Here is an 18,053-nt window from a genome sequence, read left to right on the forward strand (position 1 = left end):
TGTAGCTCTGGTCTGTAACTTTGTTTTTATGAATTATGTTATCTATTTATTGTTGCTTTAACTTGTTTGTACTTTTATGGCCACGGTGGCCAAAAGATAAAGTGATTTGAGTGGCTGACTGACACAAGAGGAGTGACTTTGGGGAAACGGGGAAAAAAGGGCATTATCCCAAAGCACAGTAGTTCATGCTGCAATGTATATTATTGCACCTGCTACTAATACCTATGTTTCACCCCAGTTATAGTGAGTTCTCAATGTATCCAATTTAAGCCCTGTACTGGGCAAACAAATTGTTCTGCTGGGTGGTTAAGTTCTGAGTTTGTACACCCCACACTACCTCCCTGAGAAGCCTGTGACTGTTTCCCAAGGATACCACTGAAGTGAGGCAGGGGGTGTCTTTGACCCAGTTTTTACAGCCCGGCTTTCTGGACATCAGAGGCAAACAACTCCAGCCCTAAAAGTGAGGTCTAAGTAACCCATGCTTACACCACACCCCCTGAAAGGGTCTAATACATGTCCTCTAATAGAAAGAATATGCACTCAAACTGACCAACTATGCACTGTGTGACTCCTAACTCTATATAGTCACTGCGATTCACTCAATACTACATTGCCAATAGTAGTCAAGGGCACAATGGATGCAGAAAGAAATGGTGCAAATTTCTTGGCACTAAAGACTTAAATCAAAGGAGTGAGAACAGGGGGATTTTAAATTAAACTAATACTGTTATTTGAAATACTTTACTGATGTTCACCAGTACTCCCCGCCACATGATATAACTCCATGCTTAATTGTCGAAGAGTTAATGCACTTGAATAGTGCTTTAGGTTGTTTTTCAGCACCTTCATTAGTGTTTTTCAGTACTTCAGAGACTTACTTTTTTAGATTTGGCTTGATAGTGCAGCTGCAGCCAGTACTTGTGTGATCAAAAGAAAAGGACCTATGAAGGGCGCAACTAAGAGAAGGTGTTGGCTCAACTCATGTTGGTTACCTTGAGTAAAGCACGTGATTGGGCAAGTATTATATGCTGCTGCAGAGAAAGAGGCCCCAATTCACAATGGTAAAGAAGTCTAAGTTTAGACCTGAAGTCTAAAAGCCCAATTTACAAAGGTAAAGTTAGACCTGAAGTCTAAGTTTAGACCTGAAATCTAAGGGCCCAGTTCACAAAGGGAAAGTTAGACCTGAAGTCTAAGTTTAGACCTCAAGCATGAGGGCCCAGTTCACAAAGGTAAAGTTAGACCTGAAGTCTAAGGGCTGAGTTCACAAAGGTAAAGTTAGAGCTGAAGTCTAAGTTTAGACCTGAAGTCTAAGACCGATTTCACAAATGTAAAGTTAGACCTGAAGTCTAAGTTTAGACCTGAAGTCTAAGGGCTGAGTTCACAAAGGTAAAGTTTGATCTGAAGTCTAAGTTTAGACCTGAAGTCTTAGGGCCCAGTTCACGAAGGTAAAGTTAGACCTGAAGTCTAAGTTTAGACCTGAAGTCTAAGGGCTGAGTTCACAAAGGTAAAGTTAGACCTGAAGTCTAAGTTTAGACCTGAAGTCTTAGGGCCAAGATCACAAAGGTAAAGTTAGACCTGAAGTCTAAGTTTAGACCTGAAGTCTAACTTTAGACCTGAAGTCTAAGGGTCCAGTTCACAAAAGTAAAGTTAGACCTGAAGTCTAAGTTTAGACCTGAAGTCTAAGGGCTGAGTTCACAAGGGAAAGTTAGACCTTAGGTCTAAGTTTAGTCCTGAAGTCTAAAGGCCCAGTTCACAAAGGTAAAGTTAGACCTGAAGTCCAAGTTTAGACCTGAAGTCTAAGGGCCAAGTTCACAAAGGTAAAGTTAGACTTCAAGTCTAAGTCTACCTTTGTGAATTTGGCCCTTACACTTCAGGTCTGAATTTACCTTTGAGAACTGGGCCCTTACACTTCAGGTCTAAATGTACCCTTGAGAATTGGCCCTTTAGACCTCAAGTCTAAACTTAGACTCCAGGACTACGTTTACCTTTGTGAATTAGCTGCAGAGTGTTTTCTGCACTCCTATTGCTCCTTAGGGTTATTACCTTACCTAACATGACTGCCCCATAAAACTGACATGGTAGTGTGCAAGAAGAACACCCCAAAATCATGGTGTGATAGCACTGGCTAACAGTATTGCTCTGTGAGCTGTTAGCAGTATGACTGATAGAAGTATTGGTGAATAGGGCTTTCCGATAAGCTTTTGTCCTACATTAAAATGGTTGCTGCACAAATTGTGATGAAGTCTGAGCTTCTTTATGTTTTTTCTTCCCCATCTGCATTTATGAAGTCCAGAAAACACACCTACCCACCCTTTCCGGCAAACCAATTAATGTGCTGTTTGCTGCAGCCATAGCCTATGGGTTGCCATCCCAAAAAGCCTCCTACCAACACTCACTCCTCCCACACCAACTCACAGCCTCAGTTCACTCTCTCCAAATACACCAGCTCCTCAGTGCTTAATTTGAGCCAGTGGTTTCTGGTCCTCAGCACTGAAATGTAATCATCAACACCGGCTCAGTAGTTTCATGAGCGCCAGTAAAGGACACACTCATTTTTGGTAGGCACAGGAAGATTACGTGATTTGCCCTGAATCACAGGATGTTGAGCTGATGTCAAAACCCGAACCTGGTTCCCCAGCTCCGAGGTCCGCAGCTCTGGTCACTATGCCACACCCTTTCCCCACTGCCTAGTTAGTAGTTGGCTCTGTTTCAAGCAGTGTTACAGAAGAAATGGGCTGGTGCAGGCTGCCACCTGGCGACAGCCCCTGCACATTTTTTTTTTACAAATTAACCACTGCGGCTCCTCCATAACCATCTCCCCGGTCTCACGCTAATCCCTACAGCCTCAGCTCAATCTTCCCTCCAGTAGCAGCCACTGCAGTGCACTACCCCTATGCAGGGCAATGGGTACAGATGCTGGTCTACATTGTGGCTTCAGAAGCAGTGAAAACAAGTCTGGCCACTGGTACCTCTAACTCTTTCCTTCACAGCAGAAAGCATGAAGGGGGAGAGAATGTGGCCTAACGGCTAGGGCGGTCGACCTCGGAGCTGGGGACTCGGGTTCGAGTCTCAGCAGGGACGCTCAACATTCTGTGATTCTGGGCAAATCGCTTAATCTCCCCGTGCCTAACAAAAATGTATGTGTCCTTCTGTAACCTAACTAGTGCTCAGGTAAAGCGCTCTGATACCTTCGGGTCTAGTTTGCGATATATAAAACTTCCCAAACATATATATATATATATATTGTTGGACTTTGCCCTTCTGGCAGGTTCACCCCTAAACTTTTTGCTTTTAATGGTGACCTGGTGATGGTGATTTTTGGGTTCTGCGCACTTTCACTGTGTCCCAGAGTGCGCACTCTGAGTGCGTGGAGTAAGGTTGGCCTGCCCTCCCATAGGAATGCTTGGGGAATTTCTGTGTCCCTGGTAGTTCCTGATGCGTGGGGTGTACAGGCTCGAGTCTGGTATGTGCAGACTCGTGTGATTGAATGCTGCGAAATGATGTATGCGGCGTGTATGTGTCTAGTGTGGAAGTGCCACTTCTAGACATGGCTGTGCATGTGCTGTAAAGGTGCTGGCGTGTGATTGGCTGGGGCTGCTGGTGAGCCTGGCTCCAGGAGTCTGGATGGGTCTGCCCGGTGGTGAGTGTGGATATTAGCATGCTGATGGCTGGGGAGGAAATGAAATGAAATGAAATGAAATGAAAAGTAGATTTGTAGAGCGCGGTTGCTGCCCAGAGGCGTCCAAGCGCTAAAGACCAGAATAGGAATTGCTTGACAAGGGTAACTTGCAGAATTTAACAAGGAGTGTTAAACAAAAAAGTCTTCCGCTGTTTTCGAAAGGAGGAGAGGTTAGGGTTGGATCTGAGATGAAGAGGAAGTGAGTTCCAGATCTTGGCGGCATTATAGGTAAACGTCCTGCCGCCCGCCCTTGCCTTTTTTATTCTCTGAGCTATAGCCAAACAGGCCTGGCTAGAGCGAAGGTTTCTGCCAGGTTGGTACTGATTTACTAGGTCCCAGGTAATCATTGGTCCTGTGTCCCAAAAGGCCTGATGGGCAATACACATGGCCTTAAAGATTACTCTCTGTCGCACTGGCAGCCAGTGCTGGCTAATCAGACCAGGTCTGGCTGATTGTCTGCATGGCAGCTGTAACAGTGTGCGGGCCGCACAGTTCTGCACTATCTGTAGTCTACGCAAGGTGTATTCCGGGGAGCCAAGGTAGAGGACATTGTTGAAGTCTAAGCGGGACTGTATCAGACCTTGGATGGCCACCTGCTTTGCCTCCATAGGCAAAAGAGGGAGGACTTTCTTTAGCATCCTGAGAAGTCCGAAGCAGGTGACCAAGAGTTTTGTAGCCTGGATGTTAAACGAGAGGGTCTTGTCCAGCCACACCCCAAGGCTCTTAATATTGTCCTTGGGTACTGGGGGGGTACCTAGACAAGGAGGGCACAAGGAGTTGAAAAAGGTGGGGTTTGAGGGACCCAGGAGCATCAGCTCCGTTTTGTCCCCATTGAGCTTAAGAGATGAGGAGGTCATCCAGCCCTTTACCTCCTCTAGGCACTTTATTAGCCCACCTGACGACGGTAGAGCGGCCTCCTGCGCCAAGAAGACCACCAGCTGGGTGTCGTCCGCGTAAGAAATAATCTTAACCCCAAACGGACGAACAACCCCAGCCAGTGGTCTCATATAGATGTTAAAAAGCGCGTGGCTTAAAGAGGAGCCTTGTGGGACTCCACACCTCAACGGCCTGCTCATGGACACTGTCTCTCCATCAAAGACTTGGAATGATCTGTCACTCAAGAAGGATCAAACAACAATGCCCCTGCACTATACAAAATTAGAACATTCTTGGTAATGTTAGTATTTAAAGAGATAATTGGTTTGTATACATCCACACTTTCGGAGTGACTTTAAGAGAATCAATCATCCAAATCGAGGTATAAAAGTTCAAAAAAGACGTTCTGTTCTTGGTGTGAAGTGTCTGTTTATTGTTCCTTTAGTTATGCCAACACGTGTTTCATCGCAGGGAACACACTGCGAATCTTCAGGGCCTCATGAAAACATGTGAAATTCGTGCTGGATATACCCGTATTGGGGCGGTGCTTCGGTTAGTTAGTTTCTGGGTAATCAAAGAATCCGTGAAAACGCTGTCTGCGTAATTGATGGATCTTGCTCAGTAGTAATATGAGCTGTAACCGGGAGGAGTCGAAAATATTCTGAAACAAACCCGGCAAACGGCACCGGGAACCTCAAGAGGGAGCATAACACGAACAAGGTGTACCCGCCTTTGTGAAAGCAGAGCTTCACGTTTCAGAATATTTTCGACTCCTCCCGGTTACAGCTCATATTACTACTGAGCAAGATCCATCAATTACGCAGACAGCGTTTTCACGGATTCTTTGATTACCCAGAAACTAACTAACCGAAGCACCGCCCCAATACGGGTATATCCAGCACGAATTTCACATGTTTTCATGAGGCCCTGAAGATTCGCAGTGTGTTCCCTGCGATGAAACACGTGTTGGCATAACTAAAGGAACAATAAACAGACACTTCACACCAAGAACAGAACGTCTTTTTTGAACTTTTATACCTCGATTTGGATGATTGATTCTCTTAAAGTCACTCCGAAAGTGTGGATGTATACAAACCAATTATCTCTTTAAATACTAACATTACCAAGAATGTTCTAATTTTGTATAGTGCAGGGGCATTGTTGTTTGATTGTTATTTGTGTGGATCATCTTGGTCCAACCTTGAGCAGGTTTTGTGGGATTACCGCTCGCCCTATTGCCTGTACCATCTACTTTACAGTACTTTTCACTTTGCGGACACACAGGTTGTGCGCCTAATCACTCTGGTAACTTAAAAATCTCCTAGCTGCATACCCTGTCACTCAAGAAGGATTTGAGCCATAGCCAAGCTCCATCCACTATTCCGACATTCAAGAGGCGGGTCAGCAAAGTGTCATGGCTGACCGTAGCGAATGCCGCGCTTAGGTCAAGGAGTATCACTGCCATTGACCCCCCCTGATCTAGGATTTTTCTGGTTTCCTCCGTGACTGCTAGAAGGGCAGTCTCTGTTCCGTGTCTGGGTCTAAAACCCATCTGGGTGGCATCTAACAGCTGGTTGTTTCAAGAAAATTCACCAGCTGGAGATTGATGTATCTCTCAAGGATTTTGCTCACTCAGGGGAGCAGAGAAATCGGCCGATAGTTGCTAAAGTCAGAGGGATCTAGATTGGGATTTTTTAGCAGAGCTCGGACCATGGCCCGCTTCCAAGCGGGAGGGACAGTGCCAGAGGTGATGGAGGCATTCAGGATGGCCAAAATAGTTGGTAAAGTGACCTGAGATGCCGACATCATGGCTTCTGGAGGTGCTGGATCACATGGAGACCCAGATTTTACCTTGCGGGCAATAGAATCCAAAGATTCAAGGTCTAGTGGAGGGAAGTGGTCCAGTGTTAGCAAGGGTTCCAATGAAGTATCCCCCAGATTTGTTCGATCCTGAGCTATGGGGACAATTGCTATAGAGGGGAGAGATGAATATATTTTATTAACTTTCTGGTGGAAAAATTCTGCCAGGTCATTGCAGTGGGCTGTTGTTTTTTCCTCGTGCAAGCTAGAAGGGGGAAGTTTTGTGAGTTTTTTCAGTATTTGAAAAATTTCCTTAGGCTTGGACTTAGCTTGTAAGATTTTATCAGAGAAGTATACAGATTGGGCAGATTTAACCTCGGTTTTGTAGATTTTAATTGCCTCTCGGTATCAGGTTTTTTCCTCCAAAGAGTAATCTAAACGCCATCGTCTTTCTATTTTCCTGCATTGGCGTTTCTTTTCCCTGAGAGCCTCTGAGTACCAGGGCGGAGTTTTTTGGGAACGTTTCAGCATTATCTTACTAAGGGGGAGAGTGGCTTCAAGGGATTGTGTGATCCAGTCTTCATATTCCTGGTTGGCCAAACATGGGTCCTCATTATAGGAGGGTTGGTCAGTCGCGAGTCTACTTGCCCAGTCATCGACTGGTAGCCGGCACCAGGATCTGGCATGCCTTACAGTGGGTCTCGAAGGGAGTGGCTTAAATGTGGTCCAGGTGAAAGGCACCAGTAGATGATCAGTCCACGGGAGGGAGATTGGTAGCCCAACCACAAGGTCTGCACAATTACTGAACACAGGGTCCAGTAAGTGGCCCTTAACGTGAGTCGGTGCCTTCACACGTTGGACTAATTGTAGAGCAGCTAGGTCGTCTACAAGTGTCATAGCTGTATGATCCAGGGCAGTATCAAAATGAAAGTTGAGATCCCCTAGCAAAGTATAATTAGAGGCATTGCTAACACGTTCAGCCACGATCGGCGGAAGGAGATTGTGAAACGGTTTGGGGGGTCCCGGGGGGCGATATACCACCGTACCTGAAAAGCAATTGTTAGGGGAGAATTCCAGAGTGAATGCTAAGCTCTCACAATCTGGAATTACTTCAAAGATTACTCGACAGTGGTATTGCTCCTTATATATAATGGCTAGGCCTCCTCCTCTCCCTTCAGGACGATCTTGCCGAATAATTTGGAAACCTGGAGGAAGGGCTGTCACTAAGACAGGGTCGGAGTCTGACGCAAGCCACGTTTCAGTGAGAAACACTGCATCTGGCATGCGTTCCTCTAACAAAAGGGCAATTTCCACCCTATGTTTTGGCAGGGGCCTGCAGTTTAACAAAAGCATACAGTAATCCTGTTTCGCATCACGAACCTGCTTAGGTTTGAGGATTTGTTTAAATTTTGGGCAGATCACTGGGAGCTCTGTAGCGTGATAACAGTGCAAGCCACAATCAGTTCCTAAAGGGCTTATGCTGAGGAGAGCTTCCGCACTATATTGCCTGGTCTTTTGTGGCCAAGATGCAAGGGGCATGGCCCTCGGCCCGGTCCAGGCGCGGACGGGCGCAGACGGGCTTGCCTTAGGCACGCCTTCGGCGCGCCCGCTGCGCGACCGGAAGATACACATTTTTTATACCGGGAAGGATAACCCGGCGAGGCGTGGCCTCTCGAAAAAGGGGCATGGCCTGTGTCCGCGGCGGGAATGGCGTCCCTGTGTTTAGCGGTTTGAAACTGCAACCAGTGCTTAGATCCGCTGTGCGGTTTAGGTCCAGAGCGTGTGAGCCCAGATCAGGGTAAAGGGGAAGTGTGCAGGAGAATTAAAACAGGTAATGAAAGTGACACTAAATTATTAAAATTGTGCAACCTACTCCCGGCTTCCGCCTCAGGAGAAATTTCTATCTATGTGACGCTTGTATTCAGCGTCCTTTAGTAGTGACGGCCGACGGGGGGCGTGGCCTCTCGAAAAGGGGGCGTGGCCTGTGTCCGCGGCGGGAATGGCGTCCCTGTGTTTTGCGGTTTGAAACTGCAACCAGCGCTTAGATCCGCTGTGCAGTTTAGGTCCAGAGCGTGTGAGCCCAGAGCAGGGTACAGGGGAAGTGTGCAGGAGAATTAAAACAGGTAATGAAAGTGACACTCAACTATTAAAATTGTGCAACCTACTCCCGGCTTCCGCCTCAGGAGAAATTTCTATCTATGTGACGCTTGTATTTAGCGTCCTTTAGTAGTGACGGCCGGCGGGGGCGTGGCCTCTCGAAAAAGGGGCATGGCCTGTGTCCGCGGCGGGAATGGCGTCCCTGTGTTTTGCGGTTTGAAACTGCAACCAGCGCTTAGATCCGCTGTGCGGTTTAGGTCCAGAGCGTGTGAGCCCAGAGCAGGGTTCAGGGGAAGTGTGCAGGAGAATTAAAACAGGTAATGAAAGTGACACTAAATTATTAAAATTGTGCACCTGGGTCCTGAATAGGGCTGGGCTTTCCCCACACAATGCTGGCTCCGCCCCCTGTGGTGCGCCTAATGACCCTAACCCTGCCAGTGAATAGAGTGAGGGGCTGAGCACATCAAGGGTGCTCCCAGACCAGCTGCAACTGGTTCTTCCCCCACCCTACCCACAGACAAAGGAATTTACAGTATAAGAAGGGGCTGTGTCCCCTTACAATTTGTTCTCTTCCAGGATCCTTTTGCTGAGGGGGGTTGTTGCTGTTGGGCGCCAGGAGGACCGCCACTTGGACTGCCTTCCTGTCTGGAGGCCCAGTGAGCTGGCTCTGGGCCCAGCCGTACCCCCCTGCCTGCCTCCAAAACGTTGCTGGACTTGTGGGCCTCTAAGCGCCTGTGAGCGCATTATTTGTACCCTAGCGCTGGGGAGCGCTTTATCCTTGCTGCTAGAGCTTGGGAGCGCTTTAATTGCCTTCTGAGCGCCTGGGGGTGCTTTATTCACTTTGGCCGGTGCCCACCCGGCAGTGGACCCGTTTTTGCAGATTTTGTACCCCTGGCAGGTGCCCAACCCACCAGGGTCCTGGTGCCGTTTTTGGGGCCCACCTCGATTTAATATTTATGTAAAAGGAGCCGGTGCCCACCCGGCATTTGCCCCGGATCGTGACACCAGCTAGTGTCCTCCCCGCCGGGTCGCCGCGCTGCCTGCGACGACCCGGAAGCCAAAGGGGCATCCCGGAAGTCCCGCCCCTGCAGCACAAGGAGAGGAGCAGGGCGGTGGAGAGAGCAGACGGGGCTCCGGTGTCGCAGGAGAGCCCCGCGCTGCCACAAAGTAGCAACCGGTGTTTTCCCCCCATCGGGGCTCCCGTGAAAGGAGGGAGAGCCCCGCAGCCCAGGAGCCGAGAAGAGACACCGCCGAGGAGAAACGCCGCCTACTACCGGTGAGTGCAAGCGTCCCCGCGGGTCCCTCCTCAGCCCCGTGAAAGGTTCTTGGGCCTTATGGTATACAGAGCCCTTGTCAGAGTCCCCAGGAGGGGGACTCCAACGACGGCGCATTGGTGCTGAGAGCCACGAGAGGCTCACGGCACCACATTTGTATTTACGAGCCTGCGAGGCTCGAGTAGGCATTTCTCTTGTCTTAGAGTCCCCAGGAGGGGGACTCCAACAACGGCCAATTTGTTTAGTTAGAGCTTGAAGGGCTCTGGGGGCATTTGTTCAGAAGCCCACGAGGGCTCCGGGGGCCATTGTCGTTTTTGAGTCCCAGGAGGGGGACTCCAGCCAAACAGGCAGCAGTTGTTTTCAGAGCCCAGAGAGGCTCGGGGGCATTGCTTGTTTTTGAGCCCAGCAAGACTCCAACAACAGTCACAGTTTGTGTTCGAGCCTGAAACACAGTTTGTGTTCGTGCTGGGCAGCTGCTACGTTTGGGCGCCCCCTGATTTTGGGACACAGGGCGTCCTAGCCCCCACAAGGCCAGTTGGCCTATGGACAGTCACAGGTGGTGACTTATGTGAGTTTGGCACAATTGCTGCATAATTTAAAGATTTTAACAACAACATAAAAATATGTTTCTAGCTCAAACCATTTGCGGCCCATGCAGATAAGCACGTTGCAGCAGTAATTGGTTTTATTTATTTATTTATTTATTTTCCCTACTCCGTCGTTTGTCACTTTCACTTCCGCCCACCCTGCCCCACACCACCATGCGTACCTGCATGGGCCGCGACTGGCTCAAATGGTTTAAAAGTTCATAAAAACGCAGCGACATGTGTTGCAGTGCAGTCGAAGGCTCATTTGAAATGTTGACTTGTCACGTTTCTGTAGCATATTTTTTTGGGGGGGGTGTTAAACTGGGGATGTACATTGTTACAACGCATGCTTTTACCACGCATGCTTTTACAACGCAGGTTTTTCAACGCAGGGTGCTGGATAGTGAATAGTTTAATTTACTATTCCAACTCCAGTCCCCGTGGAAAGTAGGGAAGGTGTTGGATAGTAAATTAAACTATTACCTATCCTAGAGCGCCCCCGGCGCAATTCGTTGTAATGACTTGCGTTGAAAAACCTGCGTTGTAAAGGCACTGCGTGGTAAAAGTTGCGTCGTAAAGGATGTTTCCCTTAAACTGGTACTAATGACTTGCAATTAATGCACAGAGAGTGATAATAAGTTTAAAAATGACAAAATATTGTAGTATTACTCTCCCAAAATGTGCCGCATAATGCCTCATAATTTGTCTTTTCTCACCCAATTTACTCATCCCTGCTGCATAATTCGGCCCTCCCCTGCCTCATAATTCCAGTGGTTCTGGCTATAAGGGGACGCTTCTTCATTGGGTTGAATCTGATACTGAAATGCTCTGTAGTTAAAATGCACCGTACATTACTACATGTTGAGACCACAAAGAGTAAGGGACTTGTACTAATGTGTCAGGAGTATTTAGTAGTGATATTGATACATCATTATTGATAAATTCGCAGACTGATCGATTTCGCCCAGGGAAGTCACTTTAATTTTCAATTGGCACATCCAGACAGGCACTGTTACTACTACATTATACATGATAGTTCAGTTTATGCCAAAGGCCTCTCCCCAGAAGATTTGTGGAGAAAGCGGGATTCAAAAGGAAAGACGCAGGTGTGTAATTGAATCCAGGGAAGGATACATGGGATAAGTAAGAGGGTGAGGAACAAGTGCATTTGAAATGCCTACTCTATCACTAACTTTGCCTGAGAGTGGAATAGAGGAAGACTCTGGAGTTTCTGTGTGTGTGTGTATATATATATATATATATTCCCCAAAAAAGCATCAGATAAACATGGGCACAGGGCAGCCCACCATCACCTTCCTGGCAAAACAAACAAGGTGAGGCGCAATACAGTAGAAACTGGCTTTATTTCCAAAGTCTCAAAAGTGCCTGCTTCCATGTGTCTAACGTTTCGGCGTCATGCCTTGCTCACAGACTGGATCACAAGGACCCAGGTGCGCCCGAGCCTGATTTAACACGGTGCACCACATGACTGTAATGATGAACTACTGCTCCCAAAGTGCATTGTGCGTGATATATGTATTCGGAGCAGTGTAGGCAAGAAGTGACGCTGCACTCGCAGCGTGATTATAAACGTTCTGCCAAAGTAGGCGTGCCATGTAGTGCATTCTGGTATTTAAAGTTCCGTTATTTCAATACTCTTCGTGGGTTACCTCCCATTGTGCTTCTGATACTTTCTCATCCTTTAGAAGGTATGCATAAACACTGAGTAAGTAAACTGCCTTCTGTTTCGCAACCAATAGTCCCACGTGGCTCTCCTGGCACTTACTTGGCTTGTCAGTGCCTGAGACTCACAGTTATCGGTGAGGGGGCTTTCCGTGACCCCGGCAGCCCACTGGGACGGAGGATATTTCATGCGCTGCTAGTGCGGCGTAAGACTATTGCAGCAGTGCCTCATTTGATGCCAGAGATCAAGGGCATGATGGCCCGAAACATGTTTGGTGAACCTGGGGTGTGGAGGCAACGTCTGGTTCCCTGCTACTTACCGAATAAAGAAGGTGACAAACACGGCTGTGTGCGGCTTCTCAATTCAGGGTTCTTTGCGTTTGGATATTGTTGCGGCCCGGCCAGGGTCGCGAGAAGCCCCGCTGCGTAGTAGTTCCATCGGTACGCCTCTGCCCACAACCTCCCCAAAACCCCAAATGAAACACAGACAAGTATGTTGGGATGAAGAAGTTGCAGGTTTATTTGTAGTACAAATAACAGGATGGGTTAACTGACAGGCGACCCCCTCCACCCCGCAACCCCTTGTTGCAGGGAGCCTGAAGTTGAGCCAAAGTAAGAGACACCAGCGGCCATAGACCGGTGTGGTATCTGGGAGGAAACTCCTCCCACCGGTGGACCTATCGTCCACCCACCCCACCCTCCGGACAAGGGAGAGTTAACTCACACCTTACCCATCCGGGCGGGGCGCTATCGGCACGCCCCTGGTTGCTCAGGCTTACAACCGCCCTAAGAACTAACGGGGCGCCGTCGAAACCAAGTCCCCAAGAAGGGCCCCTTGGATTATGTATGACTCAGCACGGTGCGTTTCGCACTGGGGCTTCAGGTCCTGTTCCTGTGCCTGTCCTGTATGGGGATCGCCTTGTAACTCCTCCTGCAACAAGAGAAAACATGAATACATTATTACTGTCCCCCCCTCCCCGCTTCCCCCCTTTCAGAGGGTGAGTGGCAGAGAGGGGAGCTGACAAGCGCGGCCCTCGCGTCCGAGGGGGAAGGGGAGGGGGCAGGGGCAACCTACGACCCTACGGCTGGCGAGGAGCAGCCAGAGGAGCGAACTAACTGGTGTGGGGGCAGCAGCAAAGAGGGTGCGTGGTAGGAGGGGCTACCCTTATATCCTGCCCCGGGGCCCGCCCCCTCAACCCGCCTCCCCTTATCGTTGACGCCCCCCAACTTCGGCACCCCACCCCCGGAATGGGCGGCCGGCTGCCCACGTACCTACTACGGGGTCTGCCCTCCTATGGGGTCCCCTGCAGGGACCGCGGGCCTCCTGCATAGTAGTTTCATCGGTACGCCTCTGCCCACAACCTCCCTAAAACCCCAAATGAAACACAGACAAGTATGTTGGGATGAAGAAGTTGCAGGTTTATTTGTAGGACAAATAACAGGATGGGTTAACTGACAGGCGACCCCCTCCACCCCGCAACCCCTTGTTGCAGGGAGCCTGAAGTTGAGCCAAAGTAACAGACACCAGCGGCCATAGCCCGGTGTGGTACCTGGGAGGAAACTCCTCCCACCGGCGGACCTATCGTCCACTCACCCCACCCTCCGGACAAGGGAGAGTTAACTCACACCTTACCCATCCGGACGGGGCGCTATCAGCAAGCCCCCGGTTGCTCAGGCTTACAACCGCCCTAAGGACTAACAGGGCGCCGTCGAAATCAAGTCCCCAAGAAGGGCCCCTTGGATTATGTATGACTCAGCACGGTGCATTTCGCACTGGGGCTTCAGGTCCTGTTCCTGCGCCTGTCCAGTATGGGGATCACCTTGTACCTCTTCCACAGCCCTGGGCGTGGCACCCGCTGCGCCCAGAGCCCCCACTACCTAGTCCCCTATTCTCCTTTACTTGCATCCTGCTGTTTCCAGTGCTTCCCCTAAATCTAGTAGGAATATTGCCATGCCTACCTTGGACAAATACACCCCGTCAGATTCCCAGCAACCAATGGATTTCGCGTGCAGTAGGCCGTGCATGATGAAACCCACCCCTCGCATATCTGCAAATTTACGCATAGCTGCGTTTACACGCCTGCGGGTAACTTCCAGCGCCTCCTGCGAGATCGCTCCATGCCACATAGGTCTGGGAGTTATTTCCAACCACCATATGCTGCATGGTCCCAGCTCACTGCTCAGGAATGCTCAAGTCCTTCCTCATCGCATCTAATAGTCGTCTCTTGCCTAATGATACCAGGTCATTCCCCCCTAAATGCACCACCAAGATGTTTGGCGGTCGTCTATTCTCCCTCAATGTCTTACGCAGCGTCGCTAAGAGTGCAGGCCAGTGCATTCCAGGGAGGCCAAACCAGGATATACTAGTGTTGGTGAAGCAATGCTTCCACGTGCTTGCATTCACCCATCTCGCCAATCTTGTGACATAAGAGTGCCCCATCACCCACACCTCTGTGCCTGCAATAAAACACAATGTGTTGCAAGATTATAGTTTATTTGAACACTTCAAAGCACTGCAAAGTAAAACACCACCAAAACGTGGCAACTGTAGTCTATAATTCACATTGCACTACAAACCAGAAAAGGCCACGTAACCGTGGCATACGCAAACATATTCTCTCTTTGCTTACACGTTCCCTACTTCACTTCTGCTAAAAGGGGGTATTGCACTAACTGGTCTCACATATCTTTTGAAGCAGTTGGAGTCCCACCGCCCTACCCTCTTAATTGCCTCGGCTGGCAGACCTTCCTTGAAAGCTGTGGTGGCCGGCCCTATTTTAAAAGAGTGGGAGCTGAACTTGGCCCCTTTTGTTGTATAGCCAGCCAAGAATAGGCACCCTTGCATCACATGCTCCACATGGTATTTAGTAACCGGGGAGCCGTCTAAGTGTATCAATAGCAGCCCTTCTGTACATGGGCGGCAAGACAAGAAGGAGGCTAGCAGGGCCACCGGGCAGTAGCTGTCGTTGCCCAGGCGATGTAATGAGATGCTCCTACCCCTGCCTGCTTGGTCTGTCTTTGAGAATTGTAAGTAAATCTCTACTGATTCAGCTGTAAGTCGCACGTCCTTCATCAGGAGGACCCTAGAGTTCATCTCTTTCTTGGAGCGGGCCACCAACTCCCCTATTCTAAAGGCTCCAAAAAACGCTAAGCTGAATGTCACTGCGAAGAGGGATGCTTCGTAGGCAGAGTGGGTGACCGTGGGAAGGGCGTCTATCATGCTTTTTAATGTCTCGTAATCAATGGGGGCCCTTTGGTCTACTGATTTAGGCATCACTCTTGCCCAACCTTTGAGCGCTGCCCTGGTTGTAAATAATGTGGTGGGGTCCTTCTGACCTAACAGCCTGGCATGATGCCCGATGGCCGACAGGTGACCCGCCATCCACGAGTGGCTCTTCCCCTCATCTTTCGCCCAAATCATGAATGCTTGCACCTTGATAATCTGAATGGAAGCCTCCTGCTCCCAAGGTCCCCGGGCCCGCCCGTGTGACGCTCTTCCCGAGGGCCACGCTATCAGCGTCCCCGGAGGGGACTCCGACGACTGGGAGCAGTGAAGCGGCATCCTGACACGCTAAGCAGCTCTTTTAAGCATAGAGAGCCCAGCATGCGGTTGACACCCTGATTAAAACGCTAACGGCCTATCTCAGTCTCGGCCGCTCGAAATGCCGGCGGGGACCACGCTCTAGACGTTCAGCCGCATATTACCGCCTCAGCCGCTGTAAATAAATTACCATATAGATTACAGGCCGACATCTCATTGAAAACAACCTATACCGCAAAGCTAGCCGCATGGCCGGTTGCGCGGTCCTCATTCAACAACTCCACGGTCTACGGCCTAACACCCTGACCTCCGGTGCACCCACACAAGGCAAAATGCCTGGCTGAGTGCGCAGCCCATATTTACATCGCACACGGTTGTTGCCCTCACACCCGCCGGCCGCTCGCACTTCGGTACCCCACACCCCCACAACAAGCCCCCTACCCGTAACACGATCACGGATCTCCTGCCCCCCCGTGGCATAGCCACGGAGCCCTGTCGACTTGGGTTTTGCCCAAGGACGGGGCCCAGGGGGGGGCAGTGTACTCCGCTTACCTTATCAGAGCTGAAAAGCACGGCCCTCGCATCCGACGGGGAAGGGGAGGGGGGGGGGGCAACCTACGACTCTACGGCTGGCGAGGAGCAGCCAGTGGAGCGAACTAACTGGTGTGGGGGCAGCAGCAAAGAGGGCGCGTGGTAGGAGGGGCTACCCTTATATTCTGCCCCGGGGCCCGCCCCCTCAACCCGCCCCCCCCTTATCGTTGATGCCCCACAACTCCCGCCCCCCACCCCCGGAATGGGCGGCCGGCTGCCCATGGACCTACTACGGGGTCTGCCCTCCTATGGGGTCCCCTGCAGGGACCGCGGGCCTCCTGCAAAAGAGCGGCTCCATTAGTGCAATGAACTTTGAAGTGCTTAACGGAACAGCGTGAACCGGTTTTGGTGAGCGACACAAGCAGGGACCCAGCCGTGCTTTCTACATACACAAACTACTTGAGTTTTCACACAAGGAGAGACATTGCTGCACTTCATTATGGCTGATGAATTTTTAGAACTACAGAGACCAGAATACAAATGTGACACGCCCACTGGGCCGGAGGATATTTCATGTGCTGCAAGTGAGGGTAAGACTATTGCAGCGGTGCCTCATTTGATGCCAGAGATCAAGGGCATGATGGCCCGAAACATGTATATATATATATATATATATATATATATATATATATATATATATATATATATATATATATATATATATATGTATATATATATATATATATATATATATATATATATATATATATATATATATATATATATATATATATATATGTAGCAATCCCCGCTACCTCTCGCCCGGAGCCCAGTCCTGGATACCGCAGCGCAGGAAGAAGAGAGGAGACCTCGGGTGCAGGTGAGCAGTGTATTTTTATTTTCTCGAGGAGACGGCACACCTCAGCATGACGTTTCGGCCTTCACAGAGGCCTTGATCACATGACGCATGCTAGGGAGGAGGCAATTTTTAAAGTGCTAGTGCTCAGTTAAGTGCAATATCATTGGTGGGTCAAGGTCACATGTATCATGATCAATATCATAGACATAGACAATGGTTATAAGCAAAACGCATCGCGGGATAATCCCTGAAGTCAGCCTATGTTGCGAAATACAAATAATAGTATTTAAAGTGCAAATGCTGACTAACCAGTGTGAACAATACACAACAGGAATCACTGGGAAATCCAGTAGAATTACAGTGCAAAACTAGGCAACAGTGCAATATATTAGATAAAGTGCAAAATAGTGTCATGTAAACAGTTTATCATTACTATAAATATACGTAAAATACTTAATGTACAATGTCATGTTTAAAATCAGGTGTAAAAAAATGTAGATCATGAATTATAAATATATAAATATATAAATATAGGTATAAAAACATGAATGTACAAGCATCTTGCCAATAAATATATATACACCCTACAAACACTATTTACACAGGATGAGACCTCAAGTGGACAGTTGGAGTATAACTGCATAAATGCCTATGACACCTTACCACCGAGGTCGCAGCACCCTATTTGTGTTGCATGCACAGATTACTCATATGTCTATGTAAGGCTGGAGGGTTGCGAGGAGAGGAGATGTTAACCCACCGCTAGGTTAGGAAAACATCGCAGCCTCTCCTCCCCTACCTCCCTGCCGACACTAGTGACCCTAGGTTGGTCCTCACCATACCAAGAATATACCTAAGTGATTAGTGAAAAGAACGTTACCATGTGCATATTTTTTGTGAAAGTTTTTCTATATATATAAAGTTTTTTTTTTTCTTTTTTTCATCAGTTCTCTCATTTTATATTTGGTCATTGTGTTAAGCTCTTGATACATCCTTGTGCAGCCTAAGCCTAGGCTGCGCTGCACACTGAGACCATCCGCAACACTAGACATGTGCTGATTAGTGAGGAAATAAGTTTTACTCGTAAACAGTCAGATATGTTCTCAAACCAACTGGGAGGGCAATT

The sequence above is a fragment of the Lissotriton vulgaris genome, chromosome 7 (genome assembly GCF_964263255.1).
Source record: "Lissotriton vulgaris chromosome 7, aLisVul1.2, whole genome shotgun sequence".
Taxonomy (NCBI): domain Eukaryota; kingdom Metazoa; phylum Chordata; class Amphibia; order Caudata; family Salamandridae; genus Lissotriton; species Lissotriton vulgaris.